This window comes from Schistocerca serialis, chromosome 1, assembly GCF_023864345.2.
Source record: "Schistocerca serialis cubense isolate TAMUIC-IGC-003099 chromosome 1, iqSchSeri2.2, whole genome shotgun sequence".
Lineage (NCBI taxonomy): Eukaryota > Metazoa > Arthropoda > Insecta > Orthoptera > Acrididae > Schistocerca > Schistocerca serialis.
The window spans coordinates 772,435,884-772,444,493 of NC_064638.1; the positions used below are offsets into that span (position 1 = coordinate 772,435,884).

Here is an 8,610-nt window from a genome sequence, read left to right on the forward strand (position 1 = left end):
TTTCTGTGGGGTAGAAACTTGAATCCCACTTCGTCTGCCGTCGTCTCCCTCCTTTCGTAATTTACACACCAGTGAATTTCTCAGCTATTGTTTTTGTTAACGCGTTGCCGTCTCTGTGGGCACTGCCAAACGTTTCTCCTTCTCATTGCCTATAAATTTACAGACGTTAAAACCAAGCAGTGACCAGCCCGTTAACACATTTTCTTGCTCATACTACGAGCTATGAACGCGCCCTACTTCGAATTGATACATAGCTGCACCAGGTCACATCTCCAAGCTAGTTGCTTCTACGGTCAGGTCTACGATTCGGTTTGGTGAGTAATTATGAGATAAGCTCTCCTACAGCACATCGTTCACTCGCCCGAAAGAGCACACTGGTCGGTTTGAAGGATGTGTTGAACCGTTAAAAGGCGGCTATCTGGCCATCTATCACTGGAAGTGGAATGGCTCAAATGGCTCTGAGCACTATGGGACTCAACTGCTGAGGTCATAAGTCCCCTAGAACTTAGAACTACTTAAACCTAACTAACCTAAGGATATCACACACATCCATGCCCGAGGCAGGATTCGAACCTGCGACCGTAGCGGTGGCGCGGTTCCAGACTGTAGCGCCTAGCACCGCTCGGCCACTCCGGCCGGCGGAAGCGTTATGGTGAGTATGCACCCGTCGGTTTTACGTAATCAGAACGTCAGGAGGGAGTTATCGTGTTCGGACGTGCCCATGACCTCATCGTAAATCAAGCTGCCAGATATGTTGGTGTATCACCACGATCTGTCCAACGAACTGTGAACCTCTCGCAGTTATGTAACATGGCGTAAGAACAGTGATAGTAAAAATATCCTAATCGACAGGAAACGGAGATAACTGTCACGCCATGTCAGTGAAAATGGGTTTCAAGCCAGTGGTGGTTCCCTGGTCTTTTAAGGATCTTTTTCGTACCACGATTTGGCCTACTCATTTGGGTTACGACTGAGCAGATGACATCAGTGGGTGAGTGATGGAATGGCAGGCAGATGGGCCCAGTGAAACGCTGTTGGTCGAAAGGAACGTTTTATTCAACTTTAAAAACACATCACGTCATTAGTAATGCGAGACAGGCTCGCCCTACTCTTGGTCGGTGTCGCCTCGCAGGCGGCTGCTTACGCCCTGGTGAAGTGACGTACGCATGGGCTGGGATGCTGACGTCAGGCCAAGCAACGACTGGCCGAATGACAGTAAGCCATAACCTTGACGTCAGCGGCGACCTCCTGCTTCACTTGTGTCGACGTTCCCGTATGGAATGACCACACTTTGTGGCTCAGGCCCGGCTCGCATCCACTGCGGAGCTTGATGGAGACTGTCGTGTACGGGACACGAGCTGCAGCTCGCTGGCACGTCTGGTGATAGCAGGCAGCGACAGCAGGTCAGCTGCGCTGTGGCACTCAGTCCCGAGAGGAGACTCATTGCAGGTGGCGAGATCCAGTCTCGAAGCCATGGCTGCAGCTGGCGAATCATCTCGTCGTCTAGCATGGTTCTGGAGTCGTGATGGCGGTGCTCCACTCCGAATGAGTCTGCCTCAAGATTTATACCTATTTATATGGCTCTGAGACGCATTTCTTGCAATGTTATTCACCCACGAGACGCAGCTCATAACATCGGTGTTGCCCTCGGGGGGTGATATTGCCCTGCTTCCTTGGGCTATTATCGCTATGGGGTGCCGATTTCGACAAGCAAGAATCGCCTGAATTGTAACCTTTTTGCGTATGGTGACAAAAAACGAAAACACCTCCAGCTGTCCTTATGATTTTATTTTATTTTGTCGCTACCAGTTTCAACGCTTCATTGCGTGATCTTCAGGTCTGTATGCATAAAACAGTAAAGACAGCATTATCAACTTATCGTTCAAGTTACATAGAAACAGATTAAAATAGAATGAGAACAAAGGCAAGAGTCTACAAACGAATTTTCACCGAACATTTGACAGAAAGAACAGATGCGTCCATTGTCACATATCTATTTGAACCATCACGAATTTCCACTCAATACACTGTACAATTATACTATCTATTAAAACTTCTTTAAATACTATTCACGATTTTTATTTGACAGTCGGACATGCATTATCTGCACAACCTTGAAATAACATACTGTAAGACCAAATAACTGTAAAAGGTGACGTATGGAAAGAAGTAAAAAGAAGGAACATGACCTATGTGTCGTGTCAAAGTATAAAATGCTTATGTGTACACAGATGAGGGGCATACAGTATGTCATATCTATAAAATGAACGTCCAAGACGTGGTATAAGCCGAATTTAGGACCCACATACATACAACGTATGAAAGACTCCCACAAGGAAATTGTTCATGTTGCAAACATTCACATGCGAATGCATCATATATCGTGTATTGCCATGAAACAATTACACACAGGGATATTGAGTAGCCCGCAAGGATGCAGTGTCTCATGAAGGATGACAACATATGTCATTATTCGACAAATCTGTATTTATATATAAAAGAAATCAGGAAAGCTTACTGAGTACCACACCTCTCGAAAAGTACTCTTGTGTGTTTAACATAAGTGATCACGAGGAAATAATTGAAATATGAAACATGTAGTTATGCACTCACTTTATGCACTCCGTCTTCAGGCCACAAGTGGCCCATGAGGACCATCCGACCGCCGTGTCATCCTCAGTTGAGGATGCGGATAGGAGGGGCGTGTGGTGAGCACACCGCTCTCCCGGTCGTTATGGTGGTTTTCTTTGACCGGAGCCGCTACTATTCGGTCGAGTAGCTCCTCAATTGCCATCACGAGGCTGAGTGCACCCCGAAAAATGGCAACAGCACATGGCGGCTGGATGGTCGCCCATCCAAGTGCCAGTCACACCCGACAGCGCTTAACTTCGGTGATCTCACGGGAACCGGTGTATCCACTGCGGCAAGGCCGTTGCCTAAATATATAGTTATGAATAAATGCATTGTAACTAGGACACACTTGGGTCTTTCGATGACATCAAAACCAGAAGCCACTACATGCTAGCAATTAGAAAAATTTTCAGTCATTCAAATCGTGTCAAAGTCAAGCCACATTTTTAATTGACCAGTGAGGAGGCCACACACCATGATCATAATTAAAACGTAAGTGTAATTTTTCCATCAGACGTACACTCTTAACGAGTGACATCTATCTGAATGTTGGCAAAACATACACTAGTACAAGAAAAACACTGGCAATGCGTAATGTCGTATGTAGTGGAACTTAAGGTAATGCAATGCAAATCTACCCGAAATAGAAGACAGGTACATAATTAATGTCTCAAATATGACTAAAGTAATTGCATGTTACAAAAAGCGACATTTAACATACACAGTTCTACACCAAACACGTAACTAGAGGCCAGTGGCAGCAACGTTCACGTGAGCTTCCTGACCAGCAACACACTCGAAAAGTACTCGTACAAATAAAACCCAAGTAAACACACAAAAACACAACAAAATTTAAATTACATATACTTATGAGTAAATGTATTGTAACCAATACACATATTGGACTTTGAACTACATCAAACCTAAAAATCATATCGATGTAATCAAATTTCAAAAGAGCCTTACTGGCCATACATATCGTTACACAAACCAAATTATCAATTGACCAGTGAGGAGGCCACACAAACAGTCAATAATTGAATCGTAAGTGAACCCTATACTCATGTTTGATGTGAGCCTGAACCTGTCACAACAGTCTACGAATTAACATTGTATCCACTACTACGATTGCAACTCTGGGGATGCCATAATGCTGTCCAGCAGAATCTGATAGATGGTAATTGCATACTTATGTAAACACGAAATGTGTGCATAACCACTAAATGTGTCACATACGACCACAAAAGCTGCATGTGAAAGAAACAGCATCGTACACTTCAACATATGTCATTACTCGACAAATCATTATTATTATTTGCGTCGAGACCCTGTAGGACTGCGCAAAGCATTCTGCCTCATTTGAGCGTTCTTTCTGATCTTCGATGATTCTCTCAATTTTTCTCCATGGCGTTTCTTTCTATCTTCAGTCCACTAGGTCCCTGGTTTCTTTGGGGGCTTCATTCTCTGACCTCACATTCCTCTTGTGTATCTTTTTCCTGTATACATTTCTGTCTTCAGTTTCTATTGGATCGATTTTTGTTGCTTCTAGGTTCAGTTTGACTTATGTGATCTATGGTATTGTTGAGTTGACGCCCTGTACGTATGTTAGAATTCTATTGCTGAGTCGTGACAGGCTCAAGATTTGCTCATAGAACTTCAACTTTCTTTTTCCGATATCTGCTGCTATGTTTGACGTCTTCCCTGTAGTTTTCGTAGGGTATTTGTATCCCTCTTCTGTCAGCTTTGGGCCGAGAGCTTAGCTCATGATTTTCTTTTTTTCCTTCAGTATGCTTTCCATGTCACTTTTCATATGGAGTGCTAGCGTCTCACCTGCATACAGTATTTCAGGCTTGATTACGGTTTTGTAGTGTCTGACGTGTGTGAATGCACCTGCATTTTTATTATATATGCGCTGTGTGTCTCCGAACGCTCACTTCTTTATTTGTAGTCAAGTCTTCTATGCGATCTTTTCTCCTCCTGTAGGTTCAAGGATTTCACCTCGATATTTGAAGTGTGCAACTGTATTTATTTTGCCGTATTTTGTGTCTAATTTTGTTATGTTTAAATTTGAGCAAAAAAATTCAGACTTCTCGAAAGAGATTTGCAGCCCAACATTTTCCGCACAATTTTTTGATACCTCTGTTTGTTTGGTTGCTGTTGCTTCGTTGTCTGAAGGTATGGTCAGGTCGTCTAAGAAAGCTAGGTTTGATGTATCTGTTTTGTCCGGGCATCTTCCTAGTCGTGTTGGTTTTCAGTGTCCTTGAGTTTTCAGTTCTTTTTCCAAATCCCTCATTACTTTGTCCAGGACTAGATTGAATAATAGCGAGGATAATACGTTACCTTGGCGCACTCCAGTTTTGATCATAAAGGGATCAGAGATTTCACCCATGAATTTCACTTTCGATGTTGTGTCAAATAATGTCTGTCTGATTAGTCGTAGTGTTTTTGGGTCATGTCCCTGGCCTTCTCAGATGCTGAACAAGCATTGTCAGTCAGAAGACTCACACGCTATATACAGGGTGGTCCATTGATAGTGACCGGGCCAAATATCTCACGAAATAAGCGTCAAACCAAAAAACTACAAAGAACGTAACTCGTCTAGCTTGAAGGGGGAAACCAGATGGCGCTATGGTTGGCCCGCTAGATGGTGGTGTCATAGGTTAAACGGATATCAACTGCGTTTTTTTAAATAGGAGCCCCCATTTTTATTACATATTCGTGTAGTACGTAAAGAAATATGAATGTTTTAGTTGGACTACTTTTTTCGCTTTGTGATAGATGACGCTGTAATAGTCAGAAACGTACAAGTACGTGGTATCACGTAACATTCCGCCAGTGCGGACGGTATTTGCTTTGTGATACATCACCCGTGTTAAAATGGACTGTTTACCAATTGCGGAAAAGGTCAATATCGTGTTGATGTATGGCTACTGTGATCAAAATGCTCAACGGGCGTGTGCTATGTATGCTGCTCGGTAGCCTGGACGACAGCATCCAAGTTGCCGGACCGTTCGGCGGATAGTTACGCTATTTAAGGAAACAGGACGTGTTCAGCCACATGTGAAACGTCAAACGCGACCTTCAACAACTAATGATGCCCAAGTAGGTGTTTTAGCTACTGTAGCGGCTAATCCGCACATCAGTAGCAGACAAATTGCGCGGGAATCGGGAATCTCAGAAACGTCGGTGTTGAGAATGCTACATCAACATCGATTGTACCCGTACCATATTTCTATGCACCAGGAATTACATGGCGACGACTTTGAACGTCGTGTACAGTTCTGCCACTGGGCACAAGAGAAATTACGGGACGATGACAGATTTTTTGCACGCGTTCTATTTAGCGACAAAGCGTCGTTCACCAACAGCGGTATCGTGAGCCTGAATAATATGCACTATTGGGTAACGGAAAGCCCACGATGGCTGCGACAAGTGGAACATCAGCGACATTGGCGGCTTAATGTATGGTGCGCATTATGGGAGGAAGGATAATTGACTCCCATTTTATTGATGGCAATCTAAATGGTGCAAATTATGCTGATTTCCTACGTTCTACCGATGTTACTACAAGATATTTCACTGCATAACAGAATGGCGAAGTTCTTCGAACATGATGGATGTCCGGCACATAGCATATTTCATGACAGGTGGATTGGTCGTCGAAGCACCATATCATGACCCGCACGTTCACCGGATCTGACGCCCCCGGTTTTCTTTCTGTGGGGAAAGTTGAAGGATATTTGCTACCGTGATCCACCGACAACGCCTGACAACATGCGTCAGCGCATTGTCAATGCATCTGCGAACATTACGGAAGGCGAACTACTCGCTGTTGAGAGGAATGTCGTTACACGTATTGCCAAATGCATTGAGGTTGACGGCCATCATTTTGAGCATTTATTGCATTAATGTGGTATTTACAGGTAATCACGCTGTAACAGCATGCGTTCTCAGAAATGATGTTCAAACGTACCTACGTTCTGTATTTTAATTTAAAAAACCTACCTGATATCAACTGTTCGTCTAAAATTGTGAGCCATATGTTTGTGACTATTACAGCGCCATCTGTCACAAAGCGAAAAAAGTGGTCCAACTGAAACATTCATATTTCTTTACGTTCTTTACGAATATGTAATAAAAAATGGGGGTTCCTATTTAAAAAAACGCAGTTGATATCCGTTTGACCTATGGCAGCGCCATCTAGTGGGCCAACCATAGCGCCATCTGGTTTCCTCCTTCAAGCTAGACAAGTTTCGTTCTTTGTAGTTTTTTGGTTTGACGTTTATTTCGTGAGATATTTGGCGCGGTCACGATCAATGGACCACCCTGTATATAACCAGCAATAAATAATCCAGTAGCTATACTTCCATCTCTGATTTATTCCAGAAACAACCTGGTTCAGCATTATATTACGCCATCATCAGGACCTATATGCTAACATAATTGGAGTGACAGTTGTCTAGAATAAGTATGTATATGCACTACAGTTCGACTGAATAACCCAGTCGACTACCAGACGCATGCATGCGTTGGGCGCTATGAAGTGCACACTGTGGTGGCAGTGTCCTCTAGAGTGTTTGCCCGGCGTCCTACTAGTGAAGCCGTCGCTGTACGCGCGGGGAGCGCCTGGTGCCAGCAGCGCGGTGGCAGCCTCCGCTTTGCCGGTGGCTGTGGCAGCAGGCCGCCGGGGCGCAGCTGAGCCGGAGACACTACGCCGCCGTGTGTACACAGATGGCCAATTAAGCCGGTACGGCGCCTGGGCGGTCTCTTTAATTTCATATCCATTTGAATCGGCCATCGATCTCCGGGCCCGGCGTCGGAGGCTGGGCGGGGCAGCGACGTGGGGCGGGGTGGGGCGGCGCAGGAAACGTGATGGGCGATAAAACGCGATCCAATTTGCAGAGTGCGCCGGCCCGGCCGCCACATGGCGGCGCACTAAACTGCTATTTATTTATTAGGGACGACTGCGCGCGCCGCCAATTACCCGGCCGCCGGCCTTCCCCGCTGTAAACACAGCGCAAGACGCGGCCGAGGGGCAGCCGCCTGGACCGCGCTTCCGCTGTGTCACCGCGGTTGTCCCCACCCGCAGGCGCAGAAACGCTCAGGCACTCCGGAGAAGGGAGGGAAGTTCCCATACTCGACTACGACGCACCTGCTCTCTCGGCTCACAGGCTGTGAATCACCAAGTCGCACTGTGCTTCTTGCTGTAGTCAACAGGGTCACTGACGAATACAAATAGAGGTAAAACAATGAATAAAACAGTTACCTGCTGTGGAAAGGAGCTTGTGCTCTTTATTAACACCAACTACACTGCCCTCCATAAGTTTGGAAACAGCATGCTGCGTATTACAACGCAGAAAGATAGAAGTGATCTATGTGAGTTACTGGCTAGAATACGGAATAGCAAGCTCAAATAACGTTTGAAAATGACACGTGCAGTATTGTACAGTTAATTATTGTACATACACAAACATATTGTGCAACGTAACCTTCCAGTGCTGGTGGTGGTAAAAGTCTACCTAAGTAGGTAGGTTACCGTCGCTTTGACGTGCCCTACCGCTCCTGCAAGCTACCGTCTGTAGTAAATGGTTTCTTAAATTCGCATGCTCCACGACATTACTGGCCCCTTCGAGTTATTGCTGGGTATTAATAATTTCTAGCGGAAGGTTTTAACGAACCGGTAGAAATTTGAACGCAACGGATAACGCATTTTTTTTTTTTTTGGAACCACTACAGGAGGCACCTATACAGGGCTTAATAGGCAGTATATAGCTTTTATTTGCTTTCATGACCCAGAATTCGACTGTGGTACTGACTGCCACCTATTCTTTATGATGGAAGGAGTAAATAATCAGTCGAGGGTAGAGGTTAATTGATATTTATTCAATACCGATGGTATTTCAACAACTACTCGTGTTTCTCTTGCAAAGTACATCATCAAAACCGGTCTCTAGTTAACATGGTTCAGTTTCGCCACGT

At 44.9% G+C, this 8,610-nt stretch overlaps 1 pseudogene; it reads right to left on the reverse strand.

Moving 5' to 3' along the window:
• Positions 1–2,820: 2,820 nt before the first annotated feature.
• On the reverse strand, positions 2,821–2,937 carry LOC126425267 (5S ribosomal RNA; annotated as a pseudogene).
• Between the last annotated feature and the right edge of the window lie 5,673 nt (positions 2,938–8,610).